The 22973-nt window shown below is 45.1% G+C and overlaps 1 pseudogene; it reads left to right on the top strand.

The window, feature by feature from the left end:
- The first annotated feature begins 14696 nt into the window (after positions 1-14696).
- LOC142751165 (U2 spliceosomal RNA) lies at positions 14697-14766 on the top strand (annotated as a pseudogene).
- The last annotated feature ends 8207 nt before the right edge of the window (positions 14767-22973 follow it).

Here is a 22973-nt window from a genome sequence, read left to right as displayed (position 1 = left end):
TACTGTGGGGATAACAAGCATCAAGTGAACAACTGTCCTAGGCGTAAGAATAAGCAGCCGGAAAAATCCGCACCTAAGTGGCGATCGGGGAGGTCGCTTGGGCGCACAGGTATTTCGTGTAAATATGAAACCTAATAAGATCTTGCTTTCCTTTCAGGTCTCTTTGTAGGGTAGGTCTGCCACCGGCAGTGCCTTCGTGGATTCAGGGTCTTCTGCTAATATTATGTCTGTGGAATTTGCTATGTCTCTAGCTATGCCATTGATTGATTTGCCTAAACCTGTCCCGGTAGTGGGTATCGACTCCACTCCACTTGCTAATGGTTATTTTACGCAGCATACCCCTATTTTTGAACTCATTGTTGGCTCCATTCATTTGGAGCAGTGTTCTGTACTGGTGATGCAGGGATTATCGTCCGATTTGGTTTTAGGCCTTCCCTGGTTGCAGATGCATAATCCCACGTTTAACTGGAGTACTGGGGATCTTACTAAATGGGGTAATGAATGCATGGCGTCCTGTTTAATCTGTTAATTTTATTTATCTCCCTGAGGAGGTGAACACTCTACCTGAGTTTATTCAGGACTTCGCTGATGTTTTTTCTAAAAAGGCCTCCGAACTGTTACCTCCTCATAGAGAATACGATTGCGCAATCGATTTGGTACCAGGAGCTAAGCTCCCTAAGGGTAGGATATTTAATTTCTCTTGTCCCGAATGTGAGGCCGTGAGAGAATATATCCAGGAAAGCCTGGCCAAAGGTTACATTTGCCCCTCTACTTCTCCGGTATGTGCTGGCTTCTTCGTAGGGAAGAAGGATGGTGGTCTTTAACCGTGCATCAATTACCGAAACTTGAATAAGGTCACTGTAAGGAACCAGTATCCCTTTCCTTTGATTCCTGATCTCTTCAATCAGGTTCAGGGGGCCCAATGGTTCTCTAAGTTTGATCTTCGGGGGGCTTATAACCTTATCCGAGTCAGAGAAGGGGATGAGTGGAAGACTGCGTTTAGCACGCCCAAAGGTCATTTCGAATACCTCGTCATGCCCTTTGGGTTGTGTAATGCTCCCGCGGTCTTCCAGAATTTCATAAATGAGATTTTAAGAGACTACCTGGGGGTATTTCTTGTAGTGCACCTTGATTACATACTTGTGTTTTCCAAGGACTGGTCCTCACACATTGAGCATGTCAGGAAGGTGCTCCAAGCCCTTCGGGAAAACGAACTCTTTGCTAAATCCAAAAATGTGTGTTTGGGGTGCAGGAGATACCATTTTTGGGTCAAATCCTCACTCCTAATGAATTCCGCATGGACCCTGCCAAGGTTCAGGCTGTGGCTGAATGGGTCCAACCTGCCTCCCTGAAGGCATTACAGTGCTTCCTGGGGTTTGCTAATTATTACAGGAGATTTATTGCTAACTTCTCGGTCATCGCTAAGCCTCTTACGGATCTTACTCGCAAAGGTGCTGATCTCCTCCACTGGCCTCCGGAGGCGGTCCAGGCTTTTGAGATCCTTAAGAAGTGCTTTATCTCTGCCCCAGTGCTGATTCAGCCTAACCAAGTGGAGCCATTCATCGTGGAGGTTGACGCCTCCGAGGTGGGAGTGGGTGCTGTCTTGTCCCAGGGTACCAGGTCCCTCACCCATCTCCGTCCATGTGCCTAGTTCTCCAGGAAGTTCTCGCCCACTGAGAGTAACTATGACGTGGGCAACCGCGAACTCTTAGCCATTAAATGGGCATTTGAAGAGTGGCGCCACTTCTTGGAGGGGGCTAGGCACCAGGTAACGGTCCTTACTGACCACAAGAATCTGGTCTTCCTAGAATCTGCCCGGAGGCTAAACCCGAGACAAGCTCGATGGGCGTTGTTTTTTACTAGATTCAACTTTGTGGTCACCTATAGGGCTGGGTCTAAAAATATTAAAGCTGATGCACTGTTGCGTAGCTTCATGGCCAGCCCTCCTTCGGAGGAAGATCCTGCTTGTGTTTTGCCCCCAGGTATAATAATATCCTCTGTTGATTCTGACTTAGTCTCCGAAATTGTGGCTGATCAAGGTTCAGCTCCCGGGAACCTTCCTGAGAACAAGCTGTTTGTTCCCCTGCAATTCCGGCTAAGGGTACTCAGGGAAAATCATGACTCTGCACTATCTGGCCATCCAGGCATCCTGGGTACCAAGCACCTCATTGCTAGAAACTATTGGTGGCCTGGTTTGCTTAAAAACGTTAAGGCCTACATCGCCGCTTGTAAAATTTGTGCTAGGTCCAAGACTCCCAGGTCCCGACCAGCGGGCTTACTATGTTCTTTGCCCATTCCCCAAAGACCTTGGACCCATAGATCCATGGATTTTATCAACGATCTGCCTCCATCTCAAGGCAAGTCGGTGGTGTGGGTTGTAGTAGACCTCTTTAGTAAGATGTGCCACTTTGTGCCCCTCAAGAAACTACCCAATGCCAAGACGTTAGCTACCTTGATTGTCAAACACATCCTGCGTCTCCATGGGGTTCCTGTCAATATTGTTTCTGACAGAGGGATATAATTTGTTTCATTGTTTTGGAGAGCTTTCTGTAAAAAGTTGGAGATTGATCTGTCCTTCTCCTCGGCCTTCCATCCTGAAACTAATGGCCAAACTGAGAGGACTAATCAGTCTCTAGAACAATGTTTAAGGTGTTTTATCTCTGACTGTCAATATGATTGGGTCTCCTTCATTCCCCTCGCCGAATTATCCCTTAATAACCGGGGCAGTAACTCGTCAGGGGTCTCCCCCTTTTTCTGTAATTTTGGGTTTAATCCACGGTTCTCCTCCGTTTCACCTGGTGGTTCCAACAATCCCGAGGTAGATGTTGTTCATCGGGAACTGTGCACAGTCTGGGCCCAGAGGTGTCCCAGAGCATACAAAAGACTCAGGCAGATAGAAGACGTTCTGCTAACCCCTTGTTTGTGGTCGGCGATCTGGTGTGGCTGTCTTGAAAAACATTTGCGTCTTAAAGTTCCGTCCAAAAAATTTGCTCCCCGATTTATAGGGCCGTACAAGGTCATTGAGGTCCTTAACCCTGTCGCCTTCCGGCTGGAGTTACCCCCGTCTTTTCAAATACACGACGTGTCTCATGCCTCCCTCCTGAAACGCTGCTCCCCGTCCTTGGTTACCTCGAGGAAACCTCCGATCCCTGTTCTCACCCCTGAAGGGGTAGAATTCGATGTGGCCAAGATTGTGGACAGCAGGATGGTCCAAGGCTCCCTCCAGTACCTGGTCCATTGGAGAGGATACGGGCCTGAGGAGAGGACTTGGGTACCCGCCCGGGATGTTCACGCTGGGGCATTGCTCAAGAGGTTCCACCTTCGGTTCTCCAATAAGCCAGGTCCACCTAGGAAGGGTCCAGTGAACCCCCATAAAAGGGGGGGGGGGTACTGTAAAGGATCTGCCAGACACAGCTTCTGTGTCGACGCCCGTGGTTAATCAGTCTGCATCTGCTCCTAGGTCTGATAGAGTGACTCGATCTGCTACCACTCAGGCTGGTCACAGACCCCAGTCAGTACGCCGCCGCATGAACTCCTGGCTCCTCCTAACGCTGATTGCTGCTGCAAGTGTCCGACATACTGGGAGCCTATCAGCAGCGATTAGCTGCTATGCGGCACCCCTCCTTCCCTACCACCTAGTTGTGCACGGGGCACATACCCTGAATCCCCATAGCAAGCCCCTAGGATAGCCCATAGTGAGGTGATCATAGTTACAGTTAGGTTCAGAATTATTTGGACAGTGACATAAGTTTTGTCATTTTAGCTGTTTACCAAAACATATTGAATATACAGTTATATAATCAATATGGGCTTAAAGTGCAGACTCTCAGCTTTAATTTGAGTGTATTCACATCCTAATTTGAGGAGGGGTTTAGGAATTACAGCTATTTAATATGTAGATGCCTCTTTTTCAAGGGACCAATAGTAATTGGACAATTACCTCAAAAGCTATTTAATGGCCTGCATGGGCTATTCCCTCATTAATCCATCATCAATTAAGCAGGTAAAAGCTCTGGAGTTGATTCCAGGTGTGAGATGTGCATTTGGAAGCTGTTGCTGAGAACTAGAGATGAGCGAACTTATCAAAAGTTCGGTTCGGCTAGTTCGCCGAATTTCACAAAAAAGTTCGGTTCGGACCGAACTAGTTCTGACCGAACCTGTCACTTACGTGCGCCGAGCATGCTACTGTCCAGGGTGCTGATAGAGTTAATGGGCTGCACTAACTCTTTCAGCAACCTTCACAGTACATGCTCGGCGCGCGGAAAACACTATTTAAATGTAATAAAAAAATAAAAATTATACGTTCGTACTTACTTTCCTCCTGTCCGGCCTCCAGCGATGACGTTTCATCCCTTTCGCCGCTGCAGCGAATCACAGGCTGTAGTGGCGGTCACGCACGTCAGGATGACGCTTCATCCCACGTGACCGCCTCTGCAGCCAATCACAGGCTGCAGCGGCGACATGAATGAAACGTCATCGCTGGAGGCCGGACAGGAGGAAAGTAAGTATGAACGTATTATTATTTTTTTTTGGCATGTATGTATGTTGGCATGTATGTATGTATGTATGTATGTATGTATGTATGTTGGCATGTATGTATGTTGTCATGTATGTATGTATGTATATCTGTGCATGTATGTTGGCATGTATGTATATATGTGCATGTTTGTATGTATATTTGCATGTATATATTTGCATGTATGTATGTATGTATGTTTGCATGTATGTATTTTTGCATGTATGTTGTCATGTATGTATGTATGTTGTCATGTATGTATATATGTGCATGTGTGTATGTATATTTGTATGTATGTATGTATGTTTGCATGTATGTGTGTTTGCATGAATGTATGTTTGCATGTATGTATGCATGTTTGTATGTATATTTGCATGTGTGTATATATATATATGTATGTATGTTGTCATCTATGCATGTATGTTGTCATGTATGTATATATGTGCATGTATGTTGGCATGTATGTATATATGTGCATGTGTGTATGTATGTATATTTGCATGTATGTATGTTGTCATGTATGTATGTATATATGTGCATGTATGTTTGCATGTATGTTGGCATGTATGTATACATGTGCATGTTTGTATGTATATTTGCATGTATATATGTTTGCATGTGTGTATGTATGTTTGCATGTATGTATGTTTGCATGTATGTATGTTGTCATGTATGTTTGTATGTATGTTGTCATGTATGTATGTATATATGTGCATGTATGTATGTTTGCATGTTTTTATTTTTGCATGTATGTTTGCATGTATGTTTATATATATGTGCATGTATGTAATTATGTTTGCATGTATTTATGTTTGCATGTATATTTGTGCATGCTTGTATATATGTATGTATGTATCTTTGCATGTTTGTTTGTATGTATGTTTTCATGTGTGTGTGTATGCATGTATGTATGATAGTTTGCATGTATATATGTGTGTATGTTTGCATGTATGTATATTTGCATGTATATATGTGCATGCTTGTATATATGTATGTATGTTTGTATATATGTATGTATGTATATTTGTATATATGTATGTATGGCCATGTATGATACTGTCTGCTGGCGCCCTGTATCTAAGTCAACTTCACGGCAGGCTTCTATACATGGTATAACAGTCAGTATCACACATTAAACTGAATCTAAGCCTACGACATGTTTTATTTCATTTTTTATTTTTTTTACAGGTTTGGTGTTTGGACTACGTCGGTTTCGAGGACTACTTAGATGACGTTTTTTTTTTCTACAATAAAATGGTTAATGAGGGTTGTGTTGGGGGTGCTTTATTTCAATAAAATATTTTATCTATATCTTTGTCTTTTCAAATTTTATTATTACCACTTTAGTAATGGCCGCTGTCTGAGTGACAACATCCATTACTAAGGCGAGGCTTAGTGTTAGCCGGTGCAGAGGCTAACACTAACCACCATTATTACCCCGGTACCCAAAACCACCAGGGGTGCCGGGAAGAGCCAGGTACGATCCAGTACCCGACCATCTGTTGTGATGGTCGGGCCCTGGGGCGGCCGCAGGCTGGTATTATGAGGCTGGGAAGGGCCAAAAACAGTGGACCTTCCCACCCTTGTAATGCTAGGCTGCTGCTGCTGTGTTGTATCTGGCTGGTTATAAAAGTGGGGGGGACCCCACGTCATTTTTTTAAATTATTTATTTATTTAAATTTTTTTTTTTAAAAAGACATGGGGTTCCACCCAATTTATCATAACCAGCCACATACAACACAGTGTTATTAGCCTGGGAATGGACAAAACCAGTGGCCCTTCCCACCCATGTAATGCCAGACTGCTGCGGCCTTGTATATGGCTGGTTATTAAAAATGTGGGGGACCCGTCTATTGCTAAATTTGTTAAATTCAAAAAAAAAAACGACGTGGGGGTCCCCCCCATTTTTATAACCAGCCCGATACAACACAGCAGCAGCAGCCTAGCATTACAAGGGTGGGAAGGTCCACTGATTTTGGCCCTTCCCAGCCTCATAATACCAGCCTACGGCCGCCCCAGTACCCGACCATCACAACAGATGGTCGGGTACTGGATCGTACCAAGCTCTTCCCGGCACCCCTGGTGGTGGTGGGTACCGGGGTAATAATGGGTGGTTAGTGCTAGCCTCTGCACCGGCTAACACTAAGTACCGCCTTAATAATGGACGCTGTCAATCAGCCAACTGCCATTATCTAGGCACTAATAAAGTTTGAAAAAAAAACACAAAGACAATTCTTTTTTATTGAAATAAGAAATCCCCAACAAAACCCTCGTTAACCATTTTATTAAAATTTGAAAAAACGTAGATCTACGCAGTAGTCCAACGAATCGAAGATGTAGTCCAATCGGTACATCAAAATCTGCAACAACATAAAAAAACAGTTATCAATGTGAACAATACCAATACTTCTACTCACCTACACACATATATACACGCACACACAAACAAACAACCATACACAGACACACACATATATACACAAACACAACAAGATATACACACACACACACACACACACACACACATAAACAGACAAACACACATATACACGAACTCACACATATACAAACAAAAACACACATATCCAAACACACACACACACAGTTATACACACATACACGAACACATATACACAAACACATATACAAACAAAAACACACATACCCAAACACACATATACACAAACACATATACACAAACACACCCATATATACACACAAACACACACCCATATACACACATATACACATATACAAAAACACACACAAACATCTACACACAAACATATACACAAATACACCCATATATACACAAACATATACACAAAACACATATACACAAACACACCCATATATACACACACATATACACAAACACACATATAAAAACAAAAACAGACAAAGTCACATACCCAAACACACATATATACACAAACACACACATACACAAACACGGTTTCTTTTAAATGCTGCTGGGGAACCCGCTCGATCCACTATATAAGGCTGCGCTACAGTGCAGCATTTAAAAGAAACAGGATCCTGACCTGTCCATAGAGTTTAAGGCAGCACAGAGTATTTCAGGAGATGAGCGTGCAGATTCAGTGCTGCTGCGAACTCTGCTCTTACCATTACGTAGCTCTCAGTCTGTTACCTCTCTTCCACTCCTGTCCTCCAGAACACCTTCACATGATTGGCAAGTCACCACGTAATGGTAAGAGCAGAGTTCACAGCAGCACAGAGTATTTCAGGAGATGAGCGTGCGGATCTTGTGCGGGGTGGTGACTTGCCAATCATGTGAAGGTGTTATTGAGGACAGGAGTGGAGGAGAGGTAACAGACTGAGCTACGTAATGGTAAGAGCAGAGTTCACAGCAGCACTGAATCTGCACGCTCCTCTCCTGAAATACTCTGTGCTGCTGTGAACTCTGTTCTTACCATTACGTAGCTCAGTCTGTTACATCTCCTCCACTCCTGTCCTCTATAACACGTTCACATGATTGGCAAGTCACCACCACGCACAAGATCCGCACGCTCATCTCCTGAAATACTCTGTGCTGCTGTGAACTCTGCTCTTACCATTACGTGGTGACTTGCCAATCATGTGAAGGTGTTCTTGAGGACAGGAGTGGAGGAGAGATAACAGACTGAGAGCTACGTAATGGTAAGAGCAGAGTTCACAGCAGCACTGAATCTGCACGCTCATCTCCTGAAATACTCTGTGCTGCCTTAAATTCTGTGGACAGGTCAGGATCCTGTTTCTTTTAAATGCTGCACTGTAGCGTAGCCTTATATAGTGGATCGAGCGGGTTCCCTAGCAGCATTTAAAAGAAACAGGATCCTGACCTGTCCACAGAGTTTAAGGCAGCACAGATTATTTCAGGAGATGAGCACGGGCAGCCGTTCGTTTTTCCGAGCCGTGCTCCCATCATGCACACGACCGTAAAAACACCCGTTATTGCGGGTCGTAATTACGACCCGCAATAACGGGCTCATAGACTTCTGTTACCCACGGGTACCTTTCCGTATTCTCACGGGAAGGTGCCCGTGCCGTTAAAAAAATAGAACATGTTCTATTTTTCGGGCCGTGCTGCTATAATTATAATGACAGCACGGTTCGCAAAAGCGGCCGGCTGCCCGTGGCCGGCCGGCCGTGCTCGTAGTTACGAGTCGTAATTACGAGCACGGCCCGTAAAATAAAAAAATAGAACATGTTCTATCTTTTTAACGGCACGGGCACCTTCCCGTGAGAAAACGGGAAGGTACCCGTGGCTAACAGAAGTCTATGGGCCCGCTATTTCGGGTCGTAATTACGACCCGTGATAACGGGTGTTTTTATGGTCGTGTGCATGAGGCCCCGTAATGACGGGTGGCTACATGTGTGCACCCGTCATTACGGCAGCGTTGCTAGGCGACGTCAGTAAGGGTATGTGCACACACACTAATTACGTCCATAATTGACGGACGTATTTCGGGCGCAAGTACCGGACCGAACACCCTGCAGGGAGCCGGGCTCCTAGCATCATATTTATGTACGATGCTAGGAGTCCCTGCCTCTCCGTGGAACTACTGTCCCGTACTGAAAACATGATTACAGTACGGGACAGTTGTCCTGCAGAGAGGCAGGGACTCCTAGCATCGTACATAACTATGATGCTAGGAGCCCGGCTCCCTGCACTGTGTTCGGTCCGGTACTTGCGGCCGAAATACGTCCGTCATTTACGGACGTAATTAGTGTGTGTGCACATACCCTAAATAGTCACTGTCCAGGGTGTTGAAAGAGTTAACTGATCGGCAGTAACTGTTTCAGTACCCTGGACAGTGACTACCGATCACAGTACCTGTAAAAAAAAAGACGTTCATACTTACCGAGAACTTTCTGCTTCCTCCAGTCCGGTCTCCTGGCCGTTGCCTTGGTGACGCGTCCCTCTCGACATCCGGCCCGACATTCCTTGATGACGATGCAGCCCATGTGAGCGCTGCAGCCAATCACAGGCTGCCGCGGCCTCTGCAGCCAATCACAGGCTGCAGAGGCCTCTGCAGCCAATCACAGGCTGCCGCGTCAGAAAAGGTCGGACTGGAGAAAGAAGAGGGACTCGTCACTAAGACAACGACCGGGTATGTATGAAATGCTTTTTATTTTATTTTTAATCAGCAGCCTCTTTTCTCTATCAGTGATTGATAGAGATAAGTGGCTGCCGATTTGTATAATGTTTTTGACCGGGTTCGGTCAAAACGGGTTCGGCCGAACCCGGTGAAGTTCGGATTCGCTGCGAACCGAACTTTACCGGAAGTTCGGACCGAAACCGGGTTCGGTTGTCCCGGTTCGCTCATCTCTAGTCACTAATGTATAAATACATTTCTCATTTTCAGCTCCTCCAGAGAAATCCTGCCAGGCGCTTAGGAGTCAATGGTAACATCAGAAGCCACCAGTTCTTTCAGCATATTGACTGGGTCTCTGTGGAAGCCCTTCGGATGCCCCCACCATACATCCCTATTGTAAGTAAATAAACAGAAATAAACTTTATATACAGTATATGCTCTGTGTACTATTATAGCACTTAACACATGGCACTCTTTTATGTAAAAAATACTGTGCCCAATGCCTTTGCAAATGAAAAAAACAAACTTTTAGGAAATGGTCCATGAACTTTTTCTAAGAAAAAACGTATGCCGGCTAGAAATGGTTTTTTTTCTCTGTCATTTTTTTAAGTCAAATGGGAGAAATGGCACATAACTGTTTGCATAGTCATAAATGCACTAATGCCGTGGTATGTATTGACTCAATGCCAGCCAACTGTAATGGGCATAGTCTACTGTCCTAATATGGCTTTTAGGTTCTGCCTATTGGAGATTTCCTCCCCTTCTGAGAAACCCCTAAAAGTTATCATAATAGATTTTTAAATTTTTCGGATCAACCATTTAGTCTTTATGAGCTTTCAAATCATATTCTTCTAATTCTCCTTCTTATAGCCATCTACACCTCATCGCCATGCCGGACAATTCCACCTGGGCAGAATGGAGGCAGCAGAGGCAGAGGAGGGACCTTTATCCATGGAAGATCAGGCCATGTTTAGAGGGTTTTCATTTGTCACCTGGTAAACCCTCTACAAAACACTATCTCTAATGTCATCAGAGCAAGCTGTCCTCCTGAGCTCCTGGGAGAAGATCAACGGAAGACCAGAAGAATGGACGACAACAGACGATCATGGTTACAGTTGGTAAGTATGAGCACAACAACATCCGTGCTACGTTAACTCCTAGGCATGTTTTATACATTTTAGCTTAAATTTGCCGGTACTGATTTGCTCAAGCCCATAACAGCACCAACTGGTGGTGCTGTCATGCGATAGGAGGAAATACAATGGTGCGGAATGGCCGGCTATTAAGGGGTGGAGGAGGCCGGATTTTTTTTTTTTTTCAACTAACATCTCAAACATGCCTATTATATTTAGAAAATGTTTATACTACACATAGAGATCTACTCTATATGTAGTACATGAAAAAAGATACCGGTACTTACATTTCCTCCTACCCATGACAAGTCTGTCATAGGTGAGGGGAAAAGGTGCGGAATGGCCGGCTATTAAGGGGTGGAGGAGGCCGGATTTTTTTTTTTTTTCTTATTTAATTTGCACCACAGAACATGCCTAAGATATTTAGAATATTTTTATATTACACATAGAGATCTGCTCTATATGTAATAATGAGAAAAGTTACCGGTAATTATATTTCCTCCTATTTATGACAAGTCTGTCATAGGTGAAGATAAAAGGTGCAGAGTGGCTGGCTATTAAGGGGTGGAGGAGTCCAGATTTATTTTTTTTCAAAGAAAGTTTACCAAAAAATTTAGACGTACATGACAGAATAGCCTCTTATATGCTGGGGACTAAGGAACACTAAGCATCAAACGAGTATGTAGCAGAGGGCAACAGCAAGTAATAACACATATACCTGACCAGCTTAGCAGGCGGAAGTGCAGTCTGATAGGTCACATTGGAAACGGAAGGGCAGCTGCAGGAACTAATAATTTAGCAGAAATGTAGAATAGCAGCCTAGATCTGTAATTTATAGCAAGCACCAGAATAAAATAATCTAGTAGAAGTAACAGGCGGGTAGCATAATGCTGGCCATACACATATGATAGCTGTTAGACAACTATCTACCCAGACTCAGATCTGCTGATCGTGCTTGTTTATTTCAGTAGGGACTCACCTCTGGCAGGGTTTTTCTCCTGGTAAAAAAAGAATGCTCGCTCCTCATTTCCCTCAACAGATTGTCAAAGTACAGTCGAGTTCCCGTCATACATATTAGGTTGTTGGCAGATCCCGCCAGCGTGTATTTTATTTATATGGCCAGATTTAGAACTAGAATGTCCACTTCATATTATCAGGCAAGATCTGACCTATAACCAGGAGCGTTGCTAGGGACGTAAAATATCAGCGGCACAAGCCCCAGGACATATGTTTACCCCCCAACAAAAAAAAAACAAATACATCTCAAAGATTTCTGTAAGACTGTGGCCCCTATAGTTACCGCCCCCCTGTAGATAGCGCTACGCGCGCACACACACCCTGTAGATCATGCTACACACTTCCCCTGTAGATGGTACCACACAATTCCACCTTTGTAGATGGTGCCACATGCCGAGACGAGACCCTTGCGTAGGCTGGTGTGATCCTGTCCCAGTGTCTTATAGGCTGCAGGCAGGGGCTGACTGGCAGATGTTAGCCTGCTGGCGCTAGCACACTGCACTGGCCCATAAGTAGCGGCCCATCCTTAATCTGTTTACCTCCACCTGCCATATAAAGGTGGCAGCGGTAACTGGGCTTTGAATACAGCTGTCTTTAAAAGACGACGGCAGCTGGTGGTGATCTTTTCATGCTAAAATCACACGTTTTATTTTTTAAAGTTCATATTAACAGTACATGAAAACTTAAGAAACGTTGTCAGTCATACACTTATGTTGCTGTTTCTTGACTGTTCCACCACTGATGGTTTCTGGGTCACCTGATGCTTCCTTTTTTTTTTAACCTAGTGCCATTATCGTCCATAACAATCCCACATTACCACAGCGTGATGCGACATTGTTATAGATGACAGACATGACCTCAAGTTATAAATAAAGGAGCAGCAGTCGAACCAGGAAACCATCAGTGGTGGAACAGCCAAAAATCAGCAACGTAAGTGTATCATATGACAAGATTTATCAAGAAAGAAACACAGAAACCCTTTCAACTAATCCATTTCTTTAGGGTCCTTTTACACGGCCAGACAAGAGCCATGAAAATGAGTAGTTGTAAAATTACTTTTATAACCATGTCATTATCACAGATTTGCGAAAATCTCTGCAAATGAAAAACGCAATATGACCATAACCTGTGAATAGATGCTAAAGAAGGTCAAACACATGGCAAATACGGTCAAATCTCCCCATACAAACTAATTAAAGGCTATGTACACCTTTGAAAACTTTTTTTTTTCTTTTCTTTTTTTTAATAAAACAGTACATCAGTGTGGAATATTTGCCAACAGTCCCGAATTTGCCGCACGTGTCCCAGCAACTACCATATTCAATTGTACCTGTGTCCTCAGGATGCAGACACAATTGAATATTATGTCAGAGCAAGAAACTATCCAGTCCCTGCTCTGCCATTTACTCCTTCTGAAGCGGAATCCCCAGCAAGAACGTTGTCGACGCTCTGGCCGGGTATTCCGCTCCTAAAGGGAGCCCCTGATGTCTCGGTTTATAGGGTTGGTGTGGATTCCCAGAATACAGTCACAAGATTAACCCAGCACACAGAAAAAAAGGAGAAAATTTAGTTGATGCAACGATTATTTAATCTTTGTCGTATTTTTCATATATTTAAATTCACATATATATATATATATATATATATATATATAGATCAATCATGAATGCATAGGCGACCAAAGTCTGAGGACGATAAAGGCCCATTACAGGCCTTTATCACTGCCGCTGTGCACAGAGAAAGATGATGGTATAGGAGTCTAAGGTGTCTGTCTGCCAGATACTCTGAAAGGAGGTCTCCTTTCAGAGCATCCTTGGATTTTAGTCGCTTATGCATTTATGACTGATCTATATATATATATATATATATATATATATATATATGTGCTGGGTTAATCTTGTGACTATCCATATATGGACAGTGATGTCAAGTCCTCCTCCAGGAGAGGAATCCCCGGCCAGAGCGTTGAGGACACTCTGGCTGGGTATTCCGCTCCTAGAAGGAGACCCTGATGTCTCTGTCCATATAATAGACACAGGGCTGCCATCAGGGCAGTACTACTGGTACTGCCATCAGGGGCTTGGCCAAAGTGATGAAAAAATAGGGGCCCGCCCACTTCTCAGCTGCTTTAAACATTTGAATAAGGGCCCCAGCATTAGTCAATTGGAGATAGGACGGACCCTGCAATGTAATAGGGCCCATTCCTTACTCTGAAGTAACTAACGCTGGGGCCCTGAGAGGACTTACAGAAGAGGAAGATGCAGCATGAGAAGCAGAAGTTCCGTGTGGAGAGAGCCGCTCATCAGACACGTCCCTCTCTACACAGCCGACTGGACCTGCAGGCTGGTGAGTGTCCCCCCCTCTCTATTCCGCTTACCATTCCCCCCTGACCCCACTTGTAGAATATATAAAGTATGTTAAAATGTTTTTGATTTTTTTTTGTTTCCCTAGTGTCTTTTTGCCTCGATTTTCGCAATCGTGGCAAAAATGGCGCAGTTTTGCCGCGATAATATAAAAATCATGGCAATACACGCTATTTGTGCCGCAATTATGAAAATTGCATAAAAAAAGGATACAAAATATGAAAAAATAGTGCTGTTAGGCTATATTCTCACAGTGCGGTCAAATCACGTTTTTGCCACGATTTTGCAAAAATTGTGCCAAAAAAAAATGGGATTTGACCGCACTGTGTAACTAGACTAAGATCTTATTCAGACGGCCGTGTTCGGTCCGTGATATACGGAGCGTGTATTTCCCAGGCCAACCACAATTCAGGGAGCCAGACTCCTAGCATCACAGTTATCAATGCTGCTAGGAGACCCTGCATCTCCGCGGGAATACTGCCCCATACTGTAACAATGTTTTCAGTACGGGACTGGGGACAGTATTCCCACGGGAAGGGAGGGACTCCTATGATTATAGATAACTGTGATCGCTTCTCTGCCTTTTGGCTAAGATCAAGTGTAGTACCTGCTCAAGCTGAGGTTAGTGATCATCCCTGCCAGTGGTACAGCGGCCATCGTAGCGGGATGACAGAACGCTGAGGTGAGGGCAGGGAACCACAACGGTCATGGCTCTGGGGTACGCATTTGGTTTAAAGGTACCATTTGTAGGTGACCAGGCCTCCGCCGGATCGAGATCAGGAGGTCGGGTAGTTTGGAAGCCCGAGTTGCTATGTGCCCCAGGGCAGGTGACCCTGGGGTGCCCTAACTCACTTGGGGGTGGGATCCCACTGAGTGAAGGCACATTTGCACGCACTCTCTTTCACACTATATGAGCACACACCTTTATTCTCCCGGCCTTCTGGCTGGGAGTTGAGGAATTTTTATACATGGCGGATGTCCAGGCTGTATCACAGCGCACATCCACTTATTTAATTTTGTTTTTCACTGTGCGTTTGTTTACAGGATTTCGGATGCGGTGCCCTTTTGGGTCCCTTCCAAGGTCTAGGGGGAAAATGTGTGGCCATCTGGTTCCGTTTTCCCCTGCAACCCAGCCTCCCTTCTTCGGAAAGGAGGTGTAAGTAGAAGCAGGTTCCAAGGTGGACACTGGGGTGGCAGCCCAGTTAGAAGCCTTGGAGTGTTGTTGGGTCTCCCTAAGCTCCGGCAAGGGGGGATCATCGATCCTTGATCCTCTTGGCCTCAGGCTTGGAGGGTCAGGGAATGGTTATGCGGGGCCTCTCTCTTTTAAGAGAAGGGCTGCGATAGATCGCATCCTTGTGCACTTTTTGTGTGGCACTCCTGCACTTTTTTTTTGCACTTGGGTGATAGAAAGCACGGCTTGGGCTTTCAATAAAGAACTGTGATACAAGAAACCCGGCTCCCTGAACTGCGGTCTGTCCGGGAAATATAGCCGATACACGGTCCGTATATCACAGACCGAACATGGACGTCTGAATAAGGCCACTTGTCCACTTGTCTCCTATTTTTGGTGCGGACTGGGCACTGAAAATTCACTACAAATTACAATATAAGGCTATATTCAGACGAACGTATGTGAAATCAGTCGTGAATAATGGCCGTTTTCACAGCCGATTTGCACCCGAGATCCGTGAAAGTGGACAAAAATATTACATGTCCTATTTTTTTTAAATGCCCTTCACACGGTCCATTAAAGCAATGACCTCGTGAATAGCCCCATAGAAATCCATGCAGCTGTGTGATGACCATTAAAAAAACGTCCTTCACACAGACGATTAACAAAACCCCATGCACATGCAACAGTAAAAAAAATCTGCGTGGAATTTAGGACGTGCTGCTGATTTTTAAATCAGCTGCATGCCTATTACGTTGCAGAATTGTAACATAATTCATCCTTTACAATGTGCAATGTTAAATACTTTTGTGTCAAAAAAGAAAAAAGTATAGTAGGTATGATACCTTTATTGGCTAACCATAAAAGTTCTATATGCAGCTTTCAGAGCACACAGGCCCCTTCCTCAGTCAATTTACAAATGAATGACTGATAAAAAAAAAAGCACAACTTTTTAAGATGTTACACAAACACAATTAGTACATGAGGTGAAACATCATTAGGATAAGCCGGGGCAATAAAACTGAGGTTATAGGGGTGATGACTTAGGAGTTAAGGCATCTGGAGTCAGTCTGATGGGGGATGTGACGTGTGTCCATGTAGTGGCTCATAAATTCAGGTGTTAGATTGAGGCCTTGTCTCAATGACTGGAATTTTATCATCTTGAATTCCCAAATTTTTCTTTCTCTGTTGTTTTTTAAATGACCTTTCAGTATTAGGACCTTTAAATCTGCCAAACTGTGATGAGGTCCAGAGTATGGATGCACGATGCATCGAAACTTCCATACTGTTTCGATACTGTGCATCCCCAAACGGTTCGATACCGTTATTTCATGTATTTCTATACTAAGCTGTGCGGCCGCACAGCTCAGTATTGTAATAAATGAAATGTTTGAGAGCGGGGCAGCAGCTGTGTAATACAGCCATTGCCCCGCTCTTGAGTCCTGACAAGTGTGCGCCATCAGGATGAAGCGATGCAGCCAGCGCTGCACTAATGAGCGGCGGCACTGAAGACAGAAGATGGCGGGCACACTGCAAAACACCCACATGTTCTGTCTTCAGTGCCTACACCGCCGCTCATTAGTCCAGCACCATCACCTCAGGCTGACCTCGTGCGCACTTACTGTCAGGAGCAGGGCAATGGCTGTATTACACAGCTGCAGCCCTACTCTATAATGCTGGAGGTCAGAGAAATCTCATCTCTGACTCTATTCCCCTGAATGCTGCGATCAAAGCTGACCACCACCGCAGCATTCAGGGGAAAATGAGAATTCCTGTGACACGATCGAGGGCCATACTATATATGGCCAGACAGCTCAGTGTCCATTGAAGGACCCCAGGCCTGCCTTACCATATTTCCTGTTGTTAGGGCATACCTAGGTATGTCCTAACAACTGCCTGTGTAGTATCCGTACACAGACTAATGTACTGGTATATAGATATATGCCTGTGTAATATCAGTATATATATATATATATATATATATATATATATATATATATATATATATATATATATATATATATGCCAGTACATTAAAGTTTAAAAATAAAGTAAAAACATAAAGTGATATTAAATGTTTAAAAAATGCACATACACCTTTTTTTACAATAAACATTAAAATAAGTCTCAATACTTATGACTGAGAAACATAAAGGGGTTGATTACTATTAATGTGAGGCACGTGGAGGTTAAATTCATCATCACACCACGCGCCTTACATCAGAAAATGGAAGAACCTTTTTGTTTTTATTACTGTTCGCAAAGTATCGTTTTGGTATTGAAATCGCAACACTACACAAAGTATCGGTATCGAAGTCCAAATTCTGGTATCGTGACATCCCTAGTCCAGAGAAGTGTTTTCCCACGGGTGGATCCAACTCCTGTTTTATTGTATGTCTGTGAAGATTCATCCTGGTTTGTAGTTTTTGTATGGTTTCCCCAATTTAGATTCCTTTACTGATGCACCTTGTACACAGGATCATGTACACTACATTGGAGGATGTACAGGAGAACGTGCCAGTGATTTTATAGTCCGGTTGTCTTTGGTATGTGGATGGTGTTTGATGACAAGATGTTGGTACAGGTCTTGCATTTTCTACTGTTGCAAGGAAAGGTGCCAGTCTCTGATGGTGAGAAGAGGGCACTTCTGACCAGGAGATTCCTTAGGTTTGGTGGCAGTTTGTATGCAGGGAGAGGTAAATCCGGGAATATTTCCTTCAGTTTATTGTCTTTGTTGAATATAGGTTGGAGATCAGCAGCAATTTTTCTCAAGATGTTAATTTGTGGGTTGTATATGACCACTAGGGGCACCCTGCTGTTGTCTTCTTTCTTTTTGTTCTCCAGAGTATTGCTCCTTGAAATTCTTGTTGCTCTGTAGATCTGATCGTCTATAATCCTTGGATGGTATCCCTTTTGTAGGAATGTATTCCAGTGATAGCCGGTGTTGTTTTCTGTCTTCACTGTCTGAACAGATCCGTATGTAGCGCAGAGCCCGGCTGTAGATGATGGATTTCTTGATGTGTCTCGGATGGAAGCTGTTCCATCTCAGATATGCTGGACAGCCTGTAGCTTTATGGTAGATTGTTGTTTGTATGGTATTGTTTCTCATGTATGTGGTCATGTCCAGGAAATATATTTGAGATGTAGAGTAGTTGAGAGTGAGTTTGATGGTAGGATGGAACTTGTTGAAGTTTTTATGGAAAGAAAGCAGTTCATGTTCAGAGCCTGTCCAGATTATCAGCAGGTCATCAATGTACCGGAAATATGCTAAAGGTTTAGTTGCGCAGGTTGATAAAAACTCCTCCTCTAGGTTGGCCATGAACAGGTTAGCATATTGTGGTGACATTCTGCTACCCATAGCGCTTCCCATACATAGCAACACCGCAGAAGAAATGCCTCCCGATCTGACCCCCTTACAGTGGCGGACACAGACTGCAAAAGGCCCCTGTGCAGATAATGTGCCAGGGCCCCCCCGCCCCCCCCCCCAATACCGACAAAGTTACCTAAACATATATATGCATATAAAAATAAACCTTACTAATAAAAATTATGAAGGAAGATTTATATTGTACATTTTATTACCAGTTTAGAACACAAGTAACACATTTTTTTCCGGGTTAAATTCTTATCTAAACTAAGTCCCTAAATGTGGGCAAAGAAAATGAAAAACCTATACTCACCTCCTCCGGCGCCTCCGTTCCCCCTCCGCAGCCCCTATCCCTTTCTGTGTTTACAAAGCTGCTGTGGTGACGCGCGGTCGATGGCACATGACCGCTGCAGCCAATCAATGCCCTCAACAGCGATTTGCTGTGGAACTACTGTCCTCAGCAGCACACCAATGAGGAGTTATTGGCAGCAGCGGTCACGTGCCATCGGCAGCGCGTCACCAGTGCAGCCTTGTACACTTGTAACACAGACCGAGACAGGAGGATGGGGGCTGCGGCGGGTGAACGGAGGCGAGGGAGGAGGTGAGTATAGTTTTTTTATTTTCTTTGCCCACATTTAGAGACTTAGGTTAAATTGAATCATTGAATATAACACAAAGCACTCATGCAACTGAGATGCAATAATTTAGATGATCTTATCATGCTTAGCTTACTGCACTGTTACCTATCAAGCAGGACTGAATCTCAAGATATCTACAGAGGGGGCTGTATGGCGTTATCTACAGGGGGGACTGTATGGCGCTATCAACAGAGGGGGCTGTATGGCGTTATCTACAGGGGGGACTGTATGGCGCTATCTACAGAGGGGTCTGTATGGCGCTATCTACAGGGGGGTCTGTATGGCGCTATCTACAGGGGGGACTGTATGGCGCTATCTACAGGGGGGACTGTATGGCGCTATCTACAGGGGGGACTGTATGGCGCTATCTACAGGGGGGACTGTATGGCGCTATCTACAGGGGGGACTGTATGGCGCTATCTACAGAGGGGGCTGTATGGCGTTATCTACAGGGGGGCTGTATGGCGTTATCTACAGGGGGCTGTATGGTGTTATCTACAGGGGGGACTTTATGGCGTTATCTACAGTGGGGTCTGTATGGCGTTATCTACAGGGGTTCTGTATGGCGTTCCCTACAGGGGGGGTCTGTAGGGAAAGTCATACAGCCCCCCCCTGTAGGGAACGCCATACAGACCCCCCTTTAGGGAACGCCATACAGACCCCCCTGTAGGGAACGCTATACAGCCCCCCCTGTAGGGAACGCTATACAGCCCCCCCTGTAGGGAACGCCTTACAGCCCCCCCCTGTAGGGAACGCTATACAGCCCCCCCCCTGTAGGGAACGCCATACACCCCCAATCACTCAAAAAAATGCGACCTACAGTGTGAAAAGACAAAAGACATGTATCCCCTATCCACAGGATAGGGGATACATGTGTGATCGCTGGCATTGATAGGGAGAGCGGGGGACCGAAAGTCCCCCGAAGTTCTCCATCACTCACCTCTGACTTCCGGTGTCTGCGCAGCTCAAGTGTGACCGGCGCTCCATTCATTTCTACGGAGCTGCCGACACAGACCCCGGAAGTCCGAGGTTTGTGATGGAGAACTTCAGGGGACTTTCGGTCCCCCGTTCTCCCTATCAATGCCAGCGATCACACACGTATCCCCTATCCTGTGGATAGGGGATACATGTCTTATGTTTAATGGCAGAGCGGGGAGATACTCCCTGCTCTGCCGTAGTGTTCCGTGGCATCGCGCTGTAGCAGCCATAGCGGCAGCTAGCGGAGATTCCGGCCAAGGTGGGGGCCCGTGCCGGCAGGTGACGCGGGCCCCCTCATGCCGCGGCCCCGTAGCAGCCGCTACGGCTGCTATAGCAGTAGTTACGCCCCTGTGTTAGGGGGAGTTCACACTGAGGTTTTTTTCGCGAAAAACGTCAGAAAGTGCCTCCCATTGAAATCCATGAAATTTTTCCTGCGAGCAGTAAAAACCGCATGCGGGAAAAAGAAGCGCAATGCCCTTTCTTCGGGCGTTTCTGTCTCTGACTTCCCATTGACAACAATGGCAGGCAGAAAATGCGTTTTTTGCTGCGTTTCCCTGCCCACGGCCCGATGGCCGAAAAACGCCACAAAAAAACGCAATGAAAAACGCGGGAAGTGTTCTACCGGCAGGTCAAAATATGCCTCAAAATTCCGGAAGGAATTATGAGGCAGATTTTTCTACATAAAAACTTCTCCCTTCTGACATGAACTTTTTAACTTCATCTACCTGTCCTCTGCAGTCTGCACGTCCTCCACTCGTCCTGTGTCTGTCCTCCGCTCATCCTATGAGTTCTCCGGCAGTCCTGACTGTACTGTCCAGCCGCCCGAAGTCTTACGTCGCACCGCCCCCTGTCCTCTCCCCTGCCTGAGCGCTCCTCCTACCACCAGCATCGCCGTCCTGTCCTATTCATCTGTGCCAGATTGGCAGTGCATTGTAGCGGCTATCACCGGGCCCGGGCACCCGCCCCCTCCCTCCCGATTGGTAGTGCAGTGTGGCGGCTATCACCGGGCCCCCGCCCCCTCCCTCCCCTCATGCCTAGTGTTGTGATGCTACTAGGCATGAGGGGGCCCGTGCCGCCAGGCCTGGTACATAAAATGTAATGTGCCTGTCAGGGCGACACGGGCCCCCCCATGCCGCGGGCCCCGTAGCAGCTGCTACGGCTGCTACTGTGGTAGTTACGCCACTGAACGGGCCCCCTTCCCACGCGGGGCCCTTGTGCAGCTGCACCGGCTGCACATGCGGTATGTCCGCCCCTGCCCCCTTAGACTTTTATCTTTGGGGTCATCTGAAGGCAATTGTCTATGCTGTGAAGATACGAGATGTGCAGCAACTGAAACTACGGATACTGGAAGCCTGTGCTAGCATTTATTCTGCAGTGTTGCTATCAGTGTGTGAAGAGTGGGAGAAGAGGGTTGCATTGACAATCCAACACAATGGGCTGCACTTTGAACACATTTTATAAGTGGTCAGAAACGTGTAAATAACTCATGAAAGAATAAAGTAACATTAAAACCAAGCACACCATTGTTTTTCTTGTGAAATTCTCTATAACTTCGATGTATCACATGACCCTCTTCCCATTGAAAAAACTAAAGTTGGATACAAAATGGCCGACTTCAAAATGGCCGCCATAGTCAACACCCAGCTTGAAAAGTTTCCCCCCTCCCATATACTAATGTGCCACAAGCAGGAAGTTAATATCACCAACCATTCCCATTTTATTTAGGTGTATCCATATAAATGGCCCACCCTGTATATCTTTGTCAAATAAAAAATAATTGTGATGGAGTATGAACCTGATGAGTTGTAGGGCTGGCTCTGTCGCTAGATTGTTCTTTTGAAGAAAGTGTTGGCATGCGGCTATGCCATCCTCATGGGGGATGTTAGAATACAGAGACTCCACATCCATAGTTGCCAATATTGTTCCCTCTGGTAGTGGACCTAGGGCTGAGAGTTTGCAGAGGACGTCTGTGGTGTCTTGGACATAACTGGGTGTGCACCTCACCAAGGGCTTTAGAAGATTTTCCACCCAGCCAGAAATATTCTCAGTTAAAGTCCCAACACCTCAAATGATTGGTCTCCCTGGATTACCTTCTTTATGTATTTTAGCTAACATGTAGAATGTACCCATTCTGGGATTTTTTTTACAATCCTTTACAATGTAAAGGGCTAATTTGTTGTAAATCCCTAGCAAATTCTGTAAGGCTACACGAACATATTGAGGAATTGGGTGCACAAAATCTGCATCAAAACCGCAGGTAATTCTGCAGGTAAAATCTGCACCCAATAATGCGTTTTTTGATAAATTTTTATGTGTGGTTTTTACATTTCGATGCGGAAATAGGTGCAGGTTTTATGCAGCAGATTTTTTGTAATTTTTTTTAAACTAGTCAGAAACAATTTGCGAGTGGAAACGCAAGATAAATTGACATGTACCATATTTTCAAATACGCACCGCTAGTCAATTTTTCTGCAGATTTTCTGAAAATACCCGCGACAAATTTGCACGTAATAAGTATCGTATGCATATGGCCTAACAGAGGTTTTTTTAACTCACCCTAAGGCCGCATTCACACATGTTGGATTTGATACGGATAACGATGACATGCCGATGATTCTCCATCCCATGCATATGAGGTTCCGCAACCCAGTTCACATGCTGTGACAAATTTTACACCTGTATTTTTGTCGG

The sequence above is a fragment of the Rhinoderma darwinii genome, chromosome 3, assembly GCF_050947455.1.
Source record: "Rhinoderma darwinii isolate aRhiDar2 chromosome 3, aRhiDar2.hap1, whole genome shotgun sequence".
Lineage (NCBI taxonomy): Eukaryota > Metazoa > Chordata > Amphibia > Anura > Rhinodermatidae > Rhinoderma > Rhinoderma darwinii.
The sequence above is the reverse complement of the archived record's forward strand: the minus strand, read 5'-3'. Positions and strand labels throughout refer to the sequence as shown.